The 20259-nt window shown below is 35.6% G+C and overlaps 1 long non-coding RNA gene across 1 annotated transcript; it reads left to right on the top strand.

Annotated features, from left to right (window-relative positions):
- The first annotated feature begins 584 nt into the window (after window positions 1–584).
- On the top strand, window positions 585–1544 carry LOC145168570 (uncharacterized). Its single transcript, XR_013741937.1, has 3 exons — window positions 585–898; window positions 1053–1175; window positions 1449–1544. It is a non-coding gene; the product is annotated as an uncharacterized LOC145168570 (long non-coding RNA).
- Window positions 1545–20259: the final 18715 nt, after the last annotated feature.

Below are 20259 nucleotides of genomic sequence, written 5' to 3'. Positions count from 1 at the left end.
AATATTTGTTTAAGAGATAAGAGTTTAGCTAATACAAATGCACGATTTAAAAATAATATTATTATATTGGAGATTGGTTGTACTTTAAGCTTAGAGACTTGAACGTCTTAAAAAAATAATATTATTATATTGAATCTATTTTTGGAAATAATTAGATTTCTTTTATAAGATAGTAAAGATATATATATATATATATATATATATATATATATATATATATATATATATATATATATACCTTAATAAGCATTTAGCCTCAAATGCTGAATTTTAAGAGGTATAACCTTTAAAGCATCATATACAATAAGTTTATGCATATATTTTATCTGGTCAAACAGTTTGAAAAGTCAAATATGAAAGTAATTCAAATCGCCATCTCCTTGACTATTGAAAACGTCAAAGATAAGAAGGGGGATTCATTTACCCAAGCGTGTGCAACTTTTTTGGCAAAGATATCGGCTTTTGACCTGGCATTCTCATTTAAATTCCCTGCAATATTATCGCATGATAACATGTAATTTGAAATTCCCTTCCTATTTATCTCTCAAAGTACAGAAGTGGGATCCTCGATTTCTCATTCTCTTCCCCGTCATCCCCATCTCCCTTCATGGCTTATGCGCTTGAACTATTCTCCATCTGTTGATTTTTTGTGATCTTGAATGGCATTTTCTCCATCACCAAAATCACTAAAACCGGAACCTGTTTGGGCAAGAATAGGTCTTTTGTTTGATTCCATGGATGCCTTTCTTTTGTTTCCATAAGTGAAGGGGCATGTTAGGGTTTTTTTGTCGATGTGATTTTTGTCAAAATGATTGGATAGCATAGTGTTGTGTGTTTTTTTATCTCTCAGGCATGGTGAAGGCTTGAAAGCTTTACATTAAACAATCAGCCAATCCAGGTTTTTTGTCATGTCTTTTACTGTATCTAAACCTAACCCTGATCATTTGAATCTTCAAATCAACTGTTTTAGTTAAAAATCACAGGTTTTGAATTAGATATGGTTCTTTTTCAGAGAAACTTCAATATTTATTGATTTTTGATGTTTGATTTAGGTGGTTTTGGGAAATTAAGCATCAAGAGACAATAATTGACTTCATGGCGATGATTTGCTGCAAACGGGTCAAAATTGGCCACCATCGCAACCTCTACTTACACAACCACCATCAAATGCATCCGTACTTTCTTCTTCTTCTTCGTTGACTATTGATTTAGATCTACAGTATATTCTCACAAACGAGCCCTAAATCTATATGTATTCAAGCTTTTTGTTTTATTTTGTAACTTGTGCAAAAAATCTCGGTGTCAACTATGGATTCGGTTGTTAACCAAAATATCCATAATGACCTAGCATCTTGTATTGGTTTTATGTGATAGATGTCAATGATTGTTATTTGATGGAATATTGGTGAAATTAATTTGTGAAATTTGCATGTGGATCTTATAAGCAGGTAAAGAAAATTGTTGGCTAACTTCAGGTTTGGAGAAAACGAATGGCCCAGGCAATTGGACCTGGAGAACACCAGATTATATATAATATTCATCGCAAAGAGCCTGATGGCAATGGTGGTTGTGGATGTTAGTAAACTTCGTTGGTGGTTCTTTTTTACAAATGTTGTTGGGGTTACTACTTTGAGATAATAAATAAGTTTTATTCATTACGTTTTTAACGATATACTTTGATGCGAAATCGACTTTTTTTTTTCGAACATTTTCTTTTAATAAGAGTTTATTTGGTAAAAAGTTGAAACTTTTTTTGTCTAAATTTTGTTACCAATGGAATTTTATTGAAAAGAATCTAGGTTTACTAAACTTAGTTCTTTTACTTCTGGTGTTATAAGTTCATTCGGAGAAAAAAGGTAAAACAATTGGTAAATAAGGTGCTCATTTAGTTGTTCTTCGTATTGGAATTGGTATAATTGTTTATGTCATTAGCAATTTAACTAAGTAATTGTTCTTGATATTGAAATTGGTCTAATTCTGTTTGGAATTTTCAATTTCAATAAGTATTTAAACAATTTTGATAAAAAAAACGCAAAAAAGCTATTCAATATCCTTCTAAATGTATACTCTAAATAATAGTAGTTATATATAAGAATTAATATCATAAAAGAATTATGATGTTCTAAATTTGTTTCACATTCTTAAACCTTCTAAAGATTTTATCATTGATTAAAAAATAATGACTACGTTTTTCGATAAACTTATTAAGGGAGAATTTCATATATGCATTTCTAAAACATCAAAATATCATATTTACCCAACTTAATTTCTAAATATCATACTTACTCTTCATATAAATATCATATTTACCCTTCATAAAATTTTAAAATATCATATATGTCCTTTTTAAACATCAAAATATAATATATGCCCTTCTTAAATATCAAAATATCGTATATGTACTTTTTAAACATCAAAATATCAATGGTAATATCTAAAATATCCTCCATCCACAACATGATAATAATCAACAACAACAAAAACTAAACAATCAAAATATACATTCCATAGAGAGGGTTGAAGATGAATCTTTTTCTTTGTCAAGAGAGCGACATTCCAACAATTTAGAATCATAGACGTAAGGATAATATGGTTAAAATTTTTAATTATTATAATAATTCTAAGATATAAAAAATGATTATAAAATATTAAAAACATTATAAAAAAGGATTTGGACAAATATGATATTTTGAAGGTTTATGAAGGGTAAATATGATATTGATAAACTAAGCTGGACAAATATGATATTTTGAAGTTTAAGAAGGGCATATATGAAATTCTCCAAATTATTAAATATTAATTATGTTTTAATTTTGTTCAGCCTTCCATCTAGGCAAAGAGTACTTGGGAAATTATTTATATAACAAATATCATAACTTCATTAATATGTATAATTTAATAGATGAATATAAATAGCAATTACATTTAAAAAAAAAAGTCAAGATCACTGAGTTTGACAAATTTGACTTAGTTTTTCTGAGTTTGACCAAATTTTTCTGAATTGACGGTGTTGGACCCGAGTTTGACCGAGTAACACCGTGATTGACTAATTTTGATCGAGGTTGACCGAGTCCGTGTATTTTTTGTTGGTTCCTAATAAAACATCTCGGGACATGTCCGAGTCCAAATATGCCGGTTTTGTAACACTAATATGAATTCAAATCAATTTCAATCACAATAATTTGTTTATATCTTTTGCATTGTGCAAGTTAAATTTGCATAAATTTCCAATATTGGTTTACAACTTACCCTAAATAAGAAACATACTTATATTTTTAAACCAAAAAATCATTGTATTTATATTTTTAATCCAATAAAGCAACTTAACTTAACATTTCCCAAAAATAGCAACAAAATTTTATTTTTTCAAAAAACAACATATATTTTGTTTTTAACCCAAGACCACAACGTACTTTTCTTTTTTAACACAAAAAAGTAATTTAACCCAGAATAGCAAGATACATATATTTTTAAGTGAAAACTAATCGACTCTAAAAACTAATTTCTTAAAGAAATTATTTGCACTTGTCGCTTAGCGCGGGTAAACGGCTAGTATATATATATATATATATATATATATATATATATATATATATATATATATATATATATATATATATATATATATATATATATATATATATAAACAATTACAACTTCAATTTTCCATAAATTCGGTGATTTGCATTCAAATATCATCTGAAATCATTCTTTTACTCTCTTGAAAGTTTATTTCCACTGACATTTTTCTCTTCCCAAATACTAGATCTTTCACTTTAACCAGATGCCTCAAAAGTCCGAACATTAAGCAATGGGTGTCGAATATGATTTTCCGACGAGAAAAAAATTACAGATTCATCTCGAACTTGGTTTCCGGCGAGAAAAAAAATTGTAGGTCGGTGAGTGGGTCTCAAGCTCCTGTTTTAAGAATAATGATTTGCATGTGGGAATCTTAATCACCACATTCACAATGGAGCTGCATCTGGTGGGGAACGGGAGAGAAACAAAACGACGAAACTAAATAACCTAAATGTTCTCACCCGCTGAAATCGAACCCATACTCTCCACCCTTAATGTGATCTCTACATCATGAATAACCCACTGAATCGTGCTTGGAGATGAAGAAATTTCATTCCACGATATCGCTTTCTAAGCCCCGACGGGCTTTCCTCTTTTCAACCGTGATCTATTGAATCAAGAGATGTGGTAGATCTTGAAGCTGTAAATAGAAACGTTGAAGCTTGATCGACTTCTCTTGCTAAATTGTTTATACAAAAATGCAAAAATGGTTCCTGTGATTTTTCATTTTATGTGGCAATGGTCCAAACGTTTAAAATATTGCAAATTTAGTCCTTTTCAACAAGTTCTGTTGAGGTTTTGGTCCATCTTCCGTTAACTTTAATTGGTTGGCTGTTAATTTTTTCTAAATGACAATTTTACCCTCAGAGACCATTTTTACAGTTTTGTCTTTTTACCAAACTATAACGACCATTTTTGCATATCTTCTTTTTATTTTTGAAGTATTACATATTAATAAATATTTTTTTAATATATAATATTTTTATATTAGTAAATGTTTTTTTATTGAATTATTAATAACTTTTAGTTAAAAAAATTTAATTCATTTTTTATCAGGATTTTTATTGGATTATTAATTTCTTTTAGTTATTTTATTTTTTAATTTATTTTTTGTTGGATTAATTCTTTTTATTGGATTATTATATATTAACAAATATTAGTTTTAATATATAATTTTTTTATCCTAATAAATATTACATTATTGGATGATTAATTTCTTTTAGATATTTAAATCTTTTTAATTGGATTATTTATTTTAATTTATTATTTTCTTCATATAATAAATATTATTTTATTGGATTATTAATTTATTTTTACTGTATAATATTAATTCTTTTTAATTTTATTAGTTCCACCATAAAGTCATTAGAATACACAAAATCGCTGTTTCTTATTATCGAAAATCGCTAGGATCACCGCTAAAAACCTTCATTACAGGTAGCTTATAATTAGAAACCACATGGACAACACCAACACCATCATCACCACCACCACCATCACCATCACCCGGTCACCACCAACACTTATAATATTACAGGGGTTTGTTGCACATTGTGTGAGATATGGAGGGTTCCGACGGATTGTGAAAAGGTTGTTGTATGTGGTTACATGCAGCGTAGGGTGGAACAGGTTGGCGGGGTTCCCGTTAAACCTCCGATGAAGGTGTTTGGCAGTGATCCCAACAATTTTCGATGATCAGAGGCAGCGATTTTGTATATTTCAGCGGCGTTGTGGTGGAACTAATAAAATTAAAAAGACTTAATATGATAGATTAAAAAAATTAGCAATCCAATAAAATAATATTAAGAAATAATCCAATTAAAAAGAATTAATCCAAAAAAAATTAAAAAATTAACGAAAAGAAATTAATAATATTTGTTAATAATGTAATATTTATTAGGATAAAAATATTATATATTAAAAACAATATTTGTTAATATATAATAATCCAATTAAAAGAATTAATTCAACAAAAAAATAAACTAGAAAAAGGAAATAACTAAAAGAAATTAATAATCCAATAAAATAATATTTATTAATATATAGTAATCCAATAAAAAATCCTGATAAAAAATGAATTAAATTTTTTTATCTAAAAGTTATTAATAATTCAATAAAATAATATTTATTAATATATAAATATTGTATACTAAAAAAATATTTATTAATATATAATACTTCAAAATTTTAAAAAGCAAATATGTAGAAATGGTCCTTGTAATTTGGTAAAAAGACAAAACTGTAAAAATGGTCCCTGAGGGTAAAATTGTAATTTAAAAAAAATTAACAGCCAGACAGTTAAAGTTAACGGAAGAGGGACCAAAATCACAACATAATTTGTTGAAAAAGACTAAATTTGTAACTTTTCAAACGTTTGAACCTTAGCCACATAAAATTAGAAACCACATGGACCATTTTTGCAATTTTGTCGATTGTTTATAAACGAATGAGAATGGGAAGTGGAAGAATTTGCGTCTTTGTCGTCATCAAAAGTGGACGAATTGGAAGGTGAAACTCTTAAGAGTGTTCTGTGTGTGGAGACCTAAAATGATATCAGATCATCGCCTCTTAAAAAGGTGGACATTCCCAAACAAAAATGGAGTTGCCCAAGGGAAATCCGACAACTTGTTCAAGTGATTGATTGTTATATGTTTATTATCAAACTAGAGTGTGTTTTAGTTTTAGTTTGAGAGAGAGAGGTGGGTCCCTTGGCGTTATTCATTATTCTTATTTTAAATAATTTTAATTATAAGGTTTTTTTTTGTAAATAAAAGAGAAGTTCTAGTTAATTATAAAAAGAAATGAAAAAGATATAAAAGTTTTTTTTATACATTACGCTGCATGAGAGATTATTTGTTAAAAGTATTAAAACATGAGCTCTATCTATAAGGGTTTTTAAATTTTGTGACTATATTACAAATTTGGAAAATCACAGCACCATTTACGAGGTTTTGTCTTAATTAAAATTAGAAGAAAAATAATAAATCGTGATAGAAAAAGAATTTAGTATGTTTTGGTAATAATTTTTGTAACTACTATGAATCAGTAAATATTTTTTAGGAAAACTATCCCTCGGTATGAATCAGTAAATATTTTTTAGGAAAACCATCCTTCGGTGGAAAACACATTGTATAGCTTACCAAAATTAAAATAAATACGAGTTATTACACTAACCTCGTTCTTTGAGTGGATTCTTGTGAATGATACTTGATAAGGGTCTTTCTTAATTAACATCATCGAACTATCAACTATGACTGCTATCTTTATTAAAATTTGAAAAATCTCATGATTTTGTTTATTTTGAAACATTAGGGGAAGCAAAGAATATATAACCGCAATAGAAACAATATATATACCCTGTAGATATCAAACATTTTATGATTTTAGAATAATAAACATTCTTGAAAACAAAACCAGCAATTAGTACACTACAAATTAACATTAATACACGTTAAAAACAAACTCAACAACCTATGAAGCAAACTTTCTTTTCGACATACATAACAATAATACAAACTTTCTTGTTTCTTTATCTTTAACTACTTCATTTAAAATACTTCGAACCCAATATCAAGAAGCACAGCAAACGGAACTTTAGGGTTCATAATGAAGAAATCAACGACAAAAAGACACATAAGAAAAAAGAAGATATTGGAAACCCTAAAAATACCTAGAACTGAAACCTAAAACCCAGGAATGAAAGCTTGATGCGTGATCTAGCAAACATTAATCGGACCGAGTGGCTTAATTCCCCAGAAATAAAGAAAGAGAAATAGACACATAAAATGTGTTAGCGTTGAAGATTAAGATCAGCAGAAACTAGGGTTTCTTGTCATCTTCAAGAGAGTTTGATCTCCATGTGTCTGTTTTCGCGTGTTTATATTGGGGTTGGTGAAGGATGAGAAAAGTTGGATTGAAGGGGTAATGATTGTGGTGGTGCAGGAGAGTGATTGTGACGGAGTAAGAGGGAGGATAGAGTTGGTGGTGGTGGTGGTGGAGGAGAAAGTCATGATGATTGTTGTTTGAAATCATGACTAAAAAGATCTAAAGTGTCATCTGGTCATCTTCTTTGTAGATCTCTCTCTATATATATATGTAGATGTAGGTACATGTTATCTTTTTGGTTTAAAAATTATATTATTTTGTTTGATTGTAATTTTTTCACATGGCATTTGTACCAAAAGTTTTTTTCGATCAACAAATCGTTTATCAAATCTCCATTTAGTAAAGTTATTTTACATGTAAGAAATATTACATTGGGAAATAATATATTAAAATAAATAATATTTAGTTTACTGTTATAACTTTTACTAAGTTTATTGTTATAACTTTTACTTTATATTTATCACCAAATTGTATATTGTTAAACATATACATTTTCTACACTTGCTCTTCAACTTCTTATTTTGTCTCTAACGAGACTTGAACCTTCAATCTTTAGTTGAATAATAATTTTTCATGGACACATACCTACCAGATAAATTGATAAACTTTGTTGTGAAAGACAAAAATAAATCATGAGTCATTGATAAGAGCGTGTTTTTTCCTGAAGACTATTTTACATATGGTTTTGCAACCTCAGTTTCAAAAGAAGATAACTTTTATGTGATACTATAAATAAAATATTAAAATGTTTTTTGACAAAACGTTACAAGCTTCCAGCGTTTAGTTTAAATAAAACGTTCCAAATTCAAATGCTACTTCATGTAGCGTTTAACAAAACGCTACAAGCTATAAGCTACCCGCTACCAGCTAATTTTGCCGAACACGCTCATAGTTTAGCTTAATATTCAAAGTCAAGGTAAAGTAGTTAATTAGAAACTAAATATAATTTTAAGATAATATACTATAAATCTATGTGATTAGTTAATTATTTAAAGTTTTTAAAACAAAACAAAATACAACAATATTGTACATCAGAATTTATAAATCGATAACTTATAACGATGACGGTTTTTAGCAAATGTACAATAATGATGATGACAGAAACATATATCTTTGACTTCAAAATTTATTGAAATAAAGAGTGTTACAAATTATTGTACATTTCAAAGAAGGTTATTAAATTCCTTACACCAAATTGAATATTAATTTTATAGTTAACATTTTTTGGTAGAAAAAGTTATTATGCATTTAAGGGGTGTTTGTTGTAGTTGTTATAAATTTGATTATCATGATTTAAAGTAAGAATAATTGATTCTGTAGTATTTGACAGAGTATCACTTTTTGATTTTCTATGGATAAAATTAAAAATCATAATGAGGAGAAAACTGGTTTTTTAATTGTTATGTAGCTTACCTTATTATTCACAACTCCAAAAAGGGGTAGACACATCCCCTAAGGTGTCACCATCATTCGGTCCTTCGACATAAATATCTTACATCCAAATCCTTATTTATAAATTTTAGAAATTTTACCGTTAATAGCTTAACATTGCTACAACTGATTTTAAAAAATAAATAAATGTTATTCAAATATCCCTTAAACTTTGCGAAACAAGGAATCTATGTCCATTTAAAACCTCTAAAACAAAAAAGTAGGGTAAAGATTAATCAAGTGCATTCTGATTAACAAACATATGCATCAAAGTAAGTAAAACTGTAGTAGGGTTCAGATTATTAGGTGGATGACTACTTAGTAAAATTAAAATAATATTTTTGTTTAAAAAAATAATTGTTAGCTTAATTATCTATCTGGAGACGGCAATTTGCGCTATCCATGTGCATTTAAGGGACCCAACTCTAAAATAGTATAAATTATTAAGGGATATTAAAAAAAATCTATCTTTTTTGAATTTAGGAAGGAGAAATTAAATATTCTCATACAATTTTCTCCTACTTATCTTTCTATCCATGTTAAATGGTGACAATTGGATTAAAATATTATTAAGGAAAATTAAATATGACACATGTTATCATTTGACATGGGTATGAAGATGGTAGAAAAAATTGTAGGAGGATATTTAATTTCTCGGAAGGGAAATGATCAAGATGTCTCAAATATCACATTTCATACAAAATCATTTTTGTTTTGGAAACTCATTAAAACCGTTGAGTACAACATTTCACACATTTAGTATGATTCGTATATTTTGAGCTTTTTTTTCTAGACGTGTACAATTCATACTATGCATTTCGAACAATGGACTATGCATATTGTAGACAAATTATATTTCGTATTTGTAGGGTTTTTTATTATTATTATTATTTATTGGTTAGGGTTTTAACAATTTTATCTTAAGCACATCGGATACATACTTCTTTTATTCAAAATGAGTTCATCTAACCATTTATTTAAAGTATTTTCTTTTATCAAAGGGTCCTGGAAGCAAATCAATGGTGTTATGAATTATATTCTTCATATTATGCACATTATGAACATATTCCCCCTAATTGTCCTAAAAGGAAAAATGTTCAAGATATTGAAGATGAGGAATGGTGAACCTATCAAATATACTTACTCCTTTTAGAAGATTATGATCCGAGTTTTGAATCCCAAAAATAATGGATTGTCTAGTTGATCTATCAAACTCAAAAGTGTTGGTTTTTCTGGTTATTTACATTTGGGGATGGATTCTAGTCCTCCATGTCCAACATATTGAAGTAAATCCATACACATGGTCATCGGTGAAGTTAGGAAATTCTATATGGGGTTTTAACTTATTAAAATGGTGGATCATCACTTGAGCCATTTAAATTCAAAGTTAATCATGGATTAGTGATAGGTTTTGAGTGTGGCTTCAACGGTTCCACATCCAAATTAGTGAAGAAAATATACTCTAGTGGTTCTTTATGGAGCTTTGAGATTTTAATTATGAATATGGGGATCATCCCTCTAATTGATGGATCAATAGTGTTAATGATGTTAATTAGGATGGAGTTATATGTTTAAACAAAGTATTAGACCCTTGTAACAAAGTTTTAGACCCTTTATGCTAGTTGTTGGACCTTATGGTCCCATAAAGTTTGTGTATTGATCATAAATCAACCATGCATGAGCTTTCTAGGTCATTTGGTCCCTTTTTGGGTCAGGGTTTTAGATCTAGTCTTTTAAAGGCTAGAGAAGGGATAAAGTTGGAAACTTTATCCATGCATGACCTTAATCGATCCGGATATGAGCTTTGGAGCTCTAAAAATAAGGATTAAGAGCTTAATGTTACTGCCACGACGTAGCGGCGAGAGATTTTGCGACTGTTTTGGCATTTAGCCACCACGACGTGGCCATGATGTTGGTCATGGCATGGTGACTTGATTGTTGACTTTTGATCGTTGACTTTTTGTCCAAGTTTGACATGAGGTCAAACTTTAGGGTTCATGTCTTAGATTGAGGATTTCTCCTTATTTGGTTAGGTGGGTGTGGTACCGATTTATTTATAACGTCCCAAAAATATTATGTAACATCCCAAAAATTAGGACTAAAAATTTCAATTTTTAAATTAATAAAACCATTATCCAAAACAATATCATAAAAACCATAGTGAATTAGAGTGTGTCAATAACATCCAAGTACATCAGAGTCATGTAAAATGCGGAACAATGTTGTGTGTGCAATGCAGTCAACCCGAGCTCTTCCCCTTCGAACCAGAAGTACCTGAAACATAAACTAAAAACCGTAAGCGCAAAGCTTAGTGAGTTCCCCAAAATACCACATACCTTACATATCAAACATACGATGGGCCCCGCCCGTCATCGGGCCCCGCTCGGAATAGATCTTTCAGTTATTAGACCCCAACCGATATACATACAAATACATAAACACATGCAAAAATCACAAAGATAAATAGCATACAATATAATCAACAGGCCCGACGCGATAAACATATAAGAAAACATACATGCAGAGTCACACAAACAACTAGCATCCTAATCATAATAAACCATGGGCCGGCATTGGTGCCTTCGACCCGCTAAACACAGTGAGGAAACTCACCTCAATCAGAAGATAGCAAATCCCGCGCCAAAACCTGCTGCACAACGACTCCTCACACTGAACACAATCAATACCAATCCTTATTATATTCTTAAGGTCAAACTCATAAGACATGAGGCCTAGTAATGGCCGAAGCCCAAACCATGCCCATTAATGGCCCAACCCAATTAGAGAGTCCTAAGGACCAAACAATAATCTATCTTCCTATAGGGTGAAAGACCATTTTAACCTTCCTAAAACTTGTCCAACAACTCATGGCCTAATTCCCAAAAGGCCCAAAACGGACTCCCTGGGGACTAAAACAATATAAAATACTCTCTTATAATATCACCCAAGACTAGATCTACACTAGAGAACCATAAAGTTTGAAGCTTTATACCTCCAGAAGGTAGATTATGTCACACCCCGAAACCGATGGCGGAAACGTTCCGGGGCGGAGGACATCATGTGTAGCATCACAACCAATGAATAATAGCAATCATAGCAACGCAACCATTACAATGAATACTTAAGTAAAAATGTTTACATCGATTCTGAAAATTGTTTGAATTACATCATATAGTTTGTATGAATATAAACATTAAACTCTTATTGCTTCAACTCTTCAAAAACCCAGCAGGTACCTGTCTACTGATTTCCTGAGAATACAAGCAGTTTGAAAATATCAGCATAACGCTGGTGAGTTCATAAGCAGTAGTTCGTAATGAAAACTTGTTGATGAGCTAGCAGAAATGTTTGTATAGTTTCAAGAAAATCCGATATTTTCTTTAGTGAAAGAGTAGTGTTATCAATTTCCGTATAAAACCATGAATGTTCGTTACTGAAAACCGTAGTGATATGCGAAAATACTACCTCATGTGACTGGTTAGGGCTAATCATGAAGTATAGGTATTTTGTATGTGAAACCAATGCATAATCGGTTCTGTTTGAAAACCCTGACTTCAGCCAGTATACATAGTGTGTGTTAGTTCTATTTAGTATAAATAGAACAGTTGAAGAGTACCAGGTTGTAAACTAAAGGTGATTTATACATAATGTGAGTCGTATAACCATGCTTGATATGACTAGTGACCTTTCCAACGTTCTTCAGGCGTTGAGTTAAATGACATTTGTACATCCCAGGCGTGCCCGCCTAACTGTAGCTAGCAGTTCAGATGTAGGATTGTCAGTCCCGAATAGATCTATTCACAAATCTCACGCTCTCCCTCCAGGAGACTCTAGTTATACTATGGTAGGATTTATCCCTGTACACCTAAGGGTACAGTAGTGAAGTAGCACCTCACAGTATCGTACAATCTAGTTTACATGTAGTGTAGTAGCGTTCTACCATAGTAAAAATCCGTATGTATACCGTATGTAGTGATAATTACTGTAAACTGTTTCTGTCTTAGTGCATATGTTTAGTAGTGAAAGTTTCTATACTTGATATGTTTTAGAAAAATCCCAAACTATACCGATTATAGTATGCATGTATAGTGAATAGCATGTCCAGAAAACTATGCAATTTTTGTGAAAACGTCCCTTATGCTCAACACAGTACAAAAGGGTTAAAGTATGACGTTTGCATAAGTTTTGAAAACATTTATGTTTAGCTTGTATTCCCCCCTGAAAACATTGAAAATATGGAAAATGTAGGGGTATGAACTCACAGTTTGTCGTAAGACTCGTGTGTAAGGTCGGCGTGGATACTGAGTGTCAACTGATGTTTTGTACGCAAGTGGATCCTATTAACATATGGTATCACATATATGTATCAGACAAGGACATAACATTATCTGTTATGGAGGAAACCACCTTAGGGACTAGGAATCGTTTGAAACTAAGTGTTAGAATCACACGTGATTGAAGCTAGGGAGTTTGCGGCCGTAATTAGGGGTGTACGGTCAGGGGTTTGCGTCCCAACTGGGTTTACGGCCCATGAGTTTACGGTCCAATGGGGTTTACGGCCCAAGTGTTTGCGGTCCATGGGTTTACGGCCCATGGGTTTGCGGCATGTGGGTTTACAGCCCATGCGTTTACGGCCGTAAAAACTGGGTGAAATGTAGGATTTTTGGTGTTTCAAGGTCCTTTCTAGCCTCTTGGGAGTGTTCCGAGTCTTTTGCATAGCAAAAGAGGTGCTAAAGGTCAAACCTTGATCATTTACTAGAGTTTACGGCCAAGGCGGGGTTTACGGCCGTAAACTCTTTGTGCTCATGTCTTTTGGGTTGAATTTTAGGTGGAAATCCAAAGTTTCAAGTAGATAACAAGCATAGAGAGTAGCTACTTACTATGAGAAGGCTTGAAATGCGATTTTTAGCCTCTAAGAACTAGTGTGTTCTTGGTGAGAGAGAAAAATCTAGAAAAAGATGAACTTTATGAGATGAAACATGGATTCATCAATAGAAAAGGGATTGAAACACCATAGAAGTGAAGAATCACTTACATTCTTGGGGATTCTTAAGCTAAAATCGATGGTTGAAGAGAGAGAGTAGAGAGAGAAAGTCCTTTGAGTGCTTAGAGTCCGAAATGAAGGCCACTCATCCCTTATATAGGGGGTGAGTTTACGGCCGACCGTAAACGAGTTTACGGTCTCGAGTTTACGGCCACGAGTTTACGGCCGTAAACTCCTGTCCGTGAACTCTTCCTGGCCGTGAACTCGGGCTGTCGAGTGAAGTTTCGAGTTTTTCGCGTGATTTCCGGTTAATTTCGACTTGGATAAATACATATTATTGATTTAAAAGAGTAAGATCTTTTCCCAAATTAAGAATGTTAACGGAATTTAATAAAACATCAAATTTTATTAACGGAAATCGGGTATAGATAGCGGAAAAAGTTTCGGATTGTCACATCATCCCCCCGTTAGAGGGAATTTCGTCCCGAAATTCGAACATAGAGCACAAATTATGAATTTAGGGAAAGAGATGCGGATACATCTGTTTCATCTGATCTTCGCGCTCCCAAGTGAATTCAGGACCTCGCTTGGCATTCCAGCGAACCTTCACTATCGGGATGCGACTCTGCTTTGTACGCTTGACTTCCCGGTCCATTATTTCAACAGGTTCTTCCACAAAGTGTAGACCCTCGTCTAATTCGATTTCGTCGAGAGGGATCACAAGTGTCTCGTCGGACAGACACTTCTTTAGGTTCGACACGTGGAAGACAGGATGAACGTTGCTGAGTTCTTGCGGTAACTGGAGTTTGTAAGCTACAGGACCTATCCTAGCAAGGATCTCGAATGGTCCAATGTACCTTGGGTTTAGCTTTCCACGTCTTCCGAAACGTATCATGCCTTTCCAGGGTGAGACCTTCAGGAGGACGCGGTCACCAACCTGGAATTCCAAGGGTTTCCGTCTCTTATCGGCGTAGCTCTTTTGTTTATCCCGAGAAGCGTTCAGCCGTTCTCGGATTTGAACAATCTTCTCTGTTGTCTCTCAGATGATTTCAGGTCCAGTGAGAGTACTGTCGGGGGCTTGACCCCTGGCTAGCTGCGTGTCACCCACTTCAGCCCATCACATAGGGGATCTGCACTTACGACCATAGAGGGCTTCAAACGGCGCAGCCTTGATGCTGGTATGGTAGCTGTTGTTGTAGGAAAATTCAACCAAAGGAAGATGAGCGTCCCATGATGCGCCGAAATCGATGACGCAGGCTCTCAACATGTCTTCCAATGTCTGAATTGTTCTCTCACTCTGTCCATCAGTCTGCGGATGATAAGCCGTGCTCATATCCAATTTAGTTCCAAGAGCCTTCTGTAGTGACTGCCAGAACCTCGATGTAAACCTGCTATCTCGATCGGAGATAATGGATGCAGGTACACCATGAAGGCAAACTATCTCTTGAATGTAGATCCGTGTGAGTCTCTTCATCTTGAAGTTTTCTTTGATTGGCAGGAAGTGGGCGGACTTCGTTAATCGATCGACAATTACCCAGATGGCATCGTGCCCACTCGGAGATCTGGGTAACTTGGTGATAAAATCCATGGTTATCCTTTCCCACTTCCACTCAGGTATTTCCGGCTGCTGTAGTAGACCTGAGGGCTTCTGATATTCGACCTTCACCTTGGCGCAAGTCAGGCACTTGCCCACGAAGGTAGCGATCCCTGCTTTCATGTTTGGCCACCAATAGAGCTGTTTGAGATCCAAGTACATCTTATCCGAACCTGGGTGAACGGAGTATTTCGTCTTGTGAGCCTCATTCATGACAACCTCTCTGTACCCGCCGAACTTTGGGGTCCAGATCCGGTTCATGAAATAGTACGCTCCGTCTCCTTTGACCTCCAAGTTCTTGTCCATTCCTCGCAGTGACTCATTTGCCACGTTCTTGGGTTTTAAGGCTTCCAGCTGAGCCTCTCTGATTTGCGCGGTTAAATGGGAATGGATGGTCATTGTTAGTGCCTTCACCTTACGTCCTGAATACTCCTTTCGACTGAGGGCATCTGCTACCACATTGGCCTTTCCAGGATGATAGCGAATTTTGCATTCGTAGTCACTGAGTAACTCTACCCATCGCCGTTGTCTCATGTTTAACTCCTTTTGATCGAAAATATGTTGCAAGCTCTTATGGTCGGTGAAGATAGTGCACTTGGTTCCATAGAGATAGTGTCTCCAGATCTTTAACGCAAAGACCACTGCTCCCAAATCTAAATCGTGAGTGGTGTAATTGACTTCGTGTGTTTTCAACTGCCTCGAGGCATAGGCGATGACCTTTCCTCTCTGCATGAGCACAAACCCTAGGCCCTGATTGGATGCATCACAGTAGACAACGAAGTCTTCTGTCCCTTCGGGCATGGACAAGATAGGTGCGCCGCATAGGGCCTGCTTCAATGTTTGAAATGCAGTGTCTTGCTTGACTCCCCAACTAAAGGTTACCCCTTTTGCGTCAGGGTAGTTAAGGGCTTAGCGATTCTGGAGAAGTTCTGGATGAACCTGCGATAATAGCCCGCGAGACCCAAGAATTGCCGGATTTCTGTGGGTGTCTTTGGTGCAGACCAGTTCTCAATCGCCTTGATCTTGGAAGGGTCCACGTGTATTCCTTCCTTGCTAATCACGTGGCCAAGGAAATTCACCTTCCTGATCCAGAATTCGCACTTCGAGAATTTCGTGTATAGCTTTTTTGCCCTTAATGTTTCCAACACTTGCCTTAAGTGTTGTTTATGATCATTCTCACTCCGCGAATAGACAAGTATATCGTCGATTAACACAATCACAAACTTGTCTAAGAATGGCCGGCACACCCGATTCATCAGGTCCATGAACACTGCCGGTGTGTTGGTTAGACCAAAGGGCATTACTACAAACTCGTAGTGTCCATAGCGAATTCGGAATGCTATTTTCGGCGCATCATTCTCATGAACTCGCAACTGATGGTACCCTGATCTCAGATCGATCTTTGAGAAATAACTGGCTCCCTGAAGTTGGTCGAAGAGATCGTCGATTCTGGGTAAGGGATATCGGTTCTTGATGGTCAGTTTATTCAGCTCTCGGTAGTCAATGCACATCCGAAAGGATCCATCTTTCTTTTTCACGAATAAGATCGGAGCTCCCCAGGGCGAGGAACTCGGCCTTATGAATCCTTTGCTGATCAACTCATTGAGCTGACTGGATAATTCTTGCATTTCCGCTGGTGCTAAACGGTAAGGAGATTTAGCTACAGGAGTAGCTCCGGGGATCAAGTCGATACGAAACTCGACTTAGCGTTCGAGAGGGATTCCTGGGAGATCTTCGGGAAAAACATCAGGAAAGTTACAGACTTCGGGGATGCTCTCTAGGTCTCTAACTCCTTGCGTCGCGTCTAAAACGTGAGCTAGAAATGCATGGCACTCCTTTCGCAGATACTTCCGAGCTTTGATGCATGAAATGATTCGGAGGTTCGAGCTAGGATTATCTCCGTAAATCATGAGAGCTTCGCCAGAGGGAAGATTGAGACGGATAGCCTTCTCGAAGCAAAGAATATCAGCATGATTGGGACTCAACCAATCCATGTCGATAATGACATCGAAGCTCTTGATGGACACAGGCATAAGATCGATAGGAAAAGAATAATTGTCTTGGGTAAGAGTACAGCCTATGAATATGTCGTTAGTGCTCTCCTTCTTTCCGTTAGCCATCTCGACGGTAAATGTTTTGGTTAGAGGTTGGGATTTACATTTGATTAGATGTTTGAATGCGTGACTAACAAAACTCCTCTCCGCACCAGAATCGAAGAGAATGCATGCATAAGAGTTGTCAAGGAGGAACGTACCCGTAACAACGGTAGGATCATCAACTGCTTCCTCCTGGCCCATCACCAGAACTCTCCATGTATTGCCACCAGTTGTTGCCTTGGGGCAGTTTCTCCTGAAATGCCCAGCCTCCCTACATCCATAACAAGTTTGACCAGCGCCCGCTCCCGGAGCCTGGTTGGTTGGTTGAGCTGGTGTCTTGCAGTATCGAACTGTGTGTCCCTTCCTTCCACAGTTGTTGCAACTCAACTCACGGCAGGGTCCGTGATGATGGAAGTTACACTTGTTGCACAGAGGTAGTTTTCCAGCATAACCGACGGTAGGAGATTGGGTGGTTGGAACAGCAGTGGGAGCAGCAGCAGGAGCAGTAACAGCATGAACTGCCACTATTTGTTGTTTCTTGGAGGGCTCCTGCGAAGACTGACCCTTTCGTTTGTTACCAAACTTCTTCTTCTTCCCACCGCTTTCCTTTTGCGACTCGGAGACAGCTACCACTTCATCCAGATCGATTCCATGATCGATCAGAGTCTGTGCCAGATCCTTGGCGCTTTCAAATGTGGTCGGCCTCGCAGCCAAGACATTTCCTTTTGTTGGTTGTGCCAGTCCCCAGATGTACCTCTCGATTTTCTTGCTCTCCGGGGTGACCATTCCCGGACAGAGGAGAGCCAGATCACAAAATCTCGTGGTGTAGGCAGCGATTTCGGAACCCTTCATCTTCAAGTTCCAGAGTTCGTGCTCCGACTTTTGCACTTCGCCCCTTGGGCAGTACTCCGCGAGCATAAGCTCCTTCAGTCTCTCCCAACCCATGGCATTAGCCACTGGCAGGGTTAGGGTTTTGACTCGACCATTCCACCAGGTCAAGGCTCTGTCGGTGAAGGTGCAGGCGGTGAACTTCACCTTGTTTACTTCAGAACAAACGCAAATTTCGAAGATGGATTCGATCTTCTCGAACCATCGAGTCAGGGCGATGACACCTCCATTTCCGTCGAAGGACTTGGGTTTCGTAGTTTGAAGTCCTTGTAGGAACACTCTTTTTGATGTCCCTGACTTCCATCTTGTCTCTGGGGGTCGGTTCCACCTCCAGTTCCACCAGCGTTCACTTGTGCCATTGTTGTAGTCACGGCGGCGGTAACTGCAGCCTGAAACATGACAGGGTCGAACTGAGGAGGTGGTGGTGGTGGCGGAGTGTCGTCGTTCCTTCTGATGGGTCTTGGTCGAGGAGGCATCTTGTTCTAGAAACAATCAGGAAGAAGAGGATGGTAAGTCCTCGAGATATAAAAACAAAATATATCTCATCCTGATAATGAAAGTATTCTACCGAGCGATAAACACAGAAAGGTTACTAATACAAGTAAGTTATCGCTTAAGGGAGAAGAGGTAGCAACTCTTAGAGTGAATCTGTATACTGAGTTTGATTCTAGCGAAAATACTCCTATAATATTTTATCTGAGATGATTTTGGTAAGTTTTAGGCCTGCTGTAGCACCACCGTCACTCCCAAACACATGTTGGTCATGTCTCGACTGAATATAGTTGATCAGGCTATATTCACCCTAGACATGATTACATAACTGCCCAGGTTTAACCGCAGTGTTCCAGCATCCAAATACTTTTGTTCTTTTCTACTAGCGACACGAATTTTGTTATGTATGCATGCTCGTATACTTTTTATAAAAATACTTTATATTTTGAGAGTATACTTTTAGCGTAGAGCACTTAGGCCCCTTAGTGTTTATAGTTGTATACCACGTAAGGTTCGGTATACTAGTTCGCTATAAACAAGGGCTCTGATACCAATCTGTCACACCCCGAAACCGATGGCGGAAACGTTCCGGGGGCGGAGGACGTCATGTGTAGCATCACAACCAATGAATAATATCAATCATAGCAACGCAACCATTACAATGAATACTTAAGTAAAAATGTTTACATCGATTCTGAAAATTGTTTGAATTACATCATATAGTTTGTATGAATATAAACATTAAACTCTTATTGCTTCAACTCTTCAAAAACCCAGCAGGTACCTGTCTACTGATTTCCTGAGAATACAAGCAGTTTGAAAATATCAGCATAACGCTGGTGAGTTCATAAGCAGTAGTTCGTAATGAAAACTTGTTGATGAGCTAGCAGAAATGTTTGTATAGTTTCAAGAAAATCCGATATTTTCTTTAGTGAAAGAGTAGTGTTATCAATTTCCGTATAAAACCATGAATGTTCGTTACTGAAAACCGTAGTGATATGCGAAAATACTACCTCATGTGACTGGTTAGGGCTAATCATGAAGTATAGGTATTTTGTATGTGAAACCAATGCATAATCGGTTCTGTTTGAAAACCCTGACTTCAGCCAGTATACGTAGTGTGTGTTAGTTCTATTTAGTATAAATAGAACAGTTGAAGAGTACCAGGTTGTAAACTAAAGGTGATTTATACATAATGTGAGTCGTATAACCATGCTTGATATGACTAGTGACCTTTCCAACGTTCTTCAGGCGTTGAGTTAAATGACATTTGTACATCCCAGGCGTGCCCGCCTAACTGTAGCTAGCAG

The sequence above is a fragment of the Lactuca virosa genome, chromosome 4, assembly GCF_052849685.1.
Source record: "Lactuca virosa cultivar CGN04683 chromosome 4, Lactuca_virosa_CGN04683_v6, whole genome shotgun sequence".
In the NCBI taxonomy this organism is placed as follows: domain Eukaryota; kingdom Viridiplantae; phylum Streptophyta; class Magnoliopsida; order Asterales; family Asteraceae; genus Lactuca; species Lactuca virosa.
Note: the sequence above shows the minus strand (reverse complement) of the source record. Positions and strands in the feature narration are given on the sequence as shown.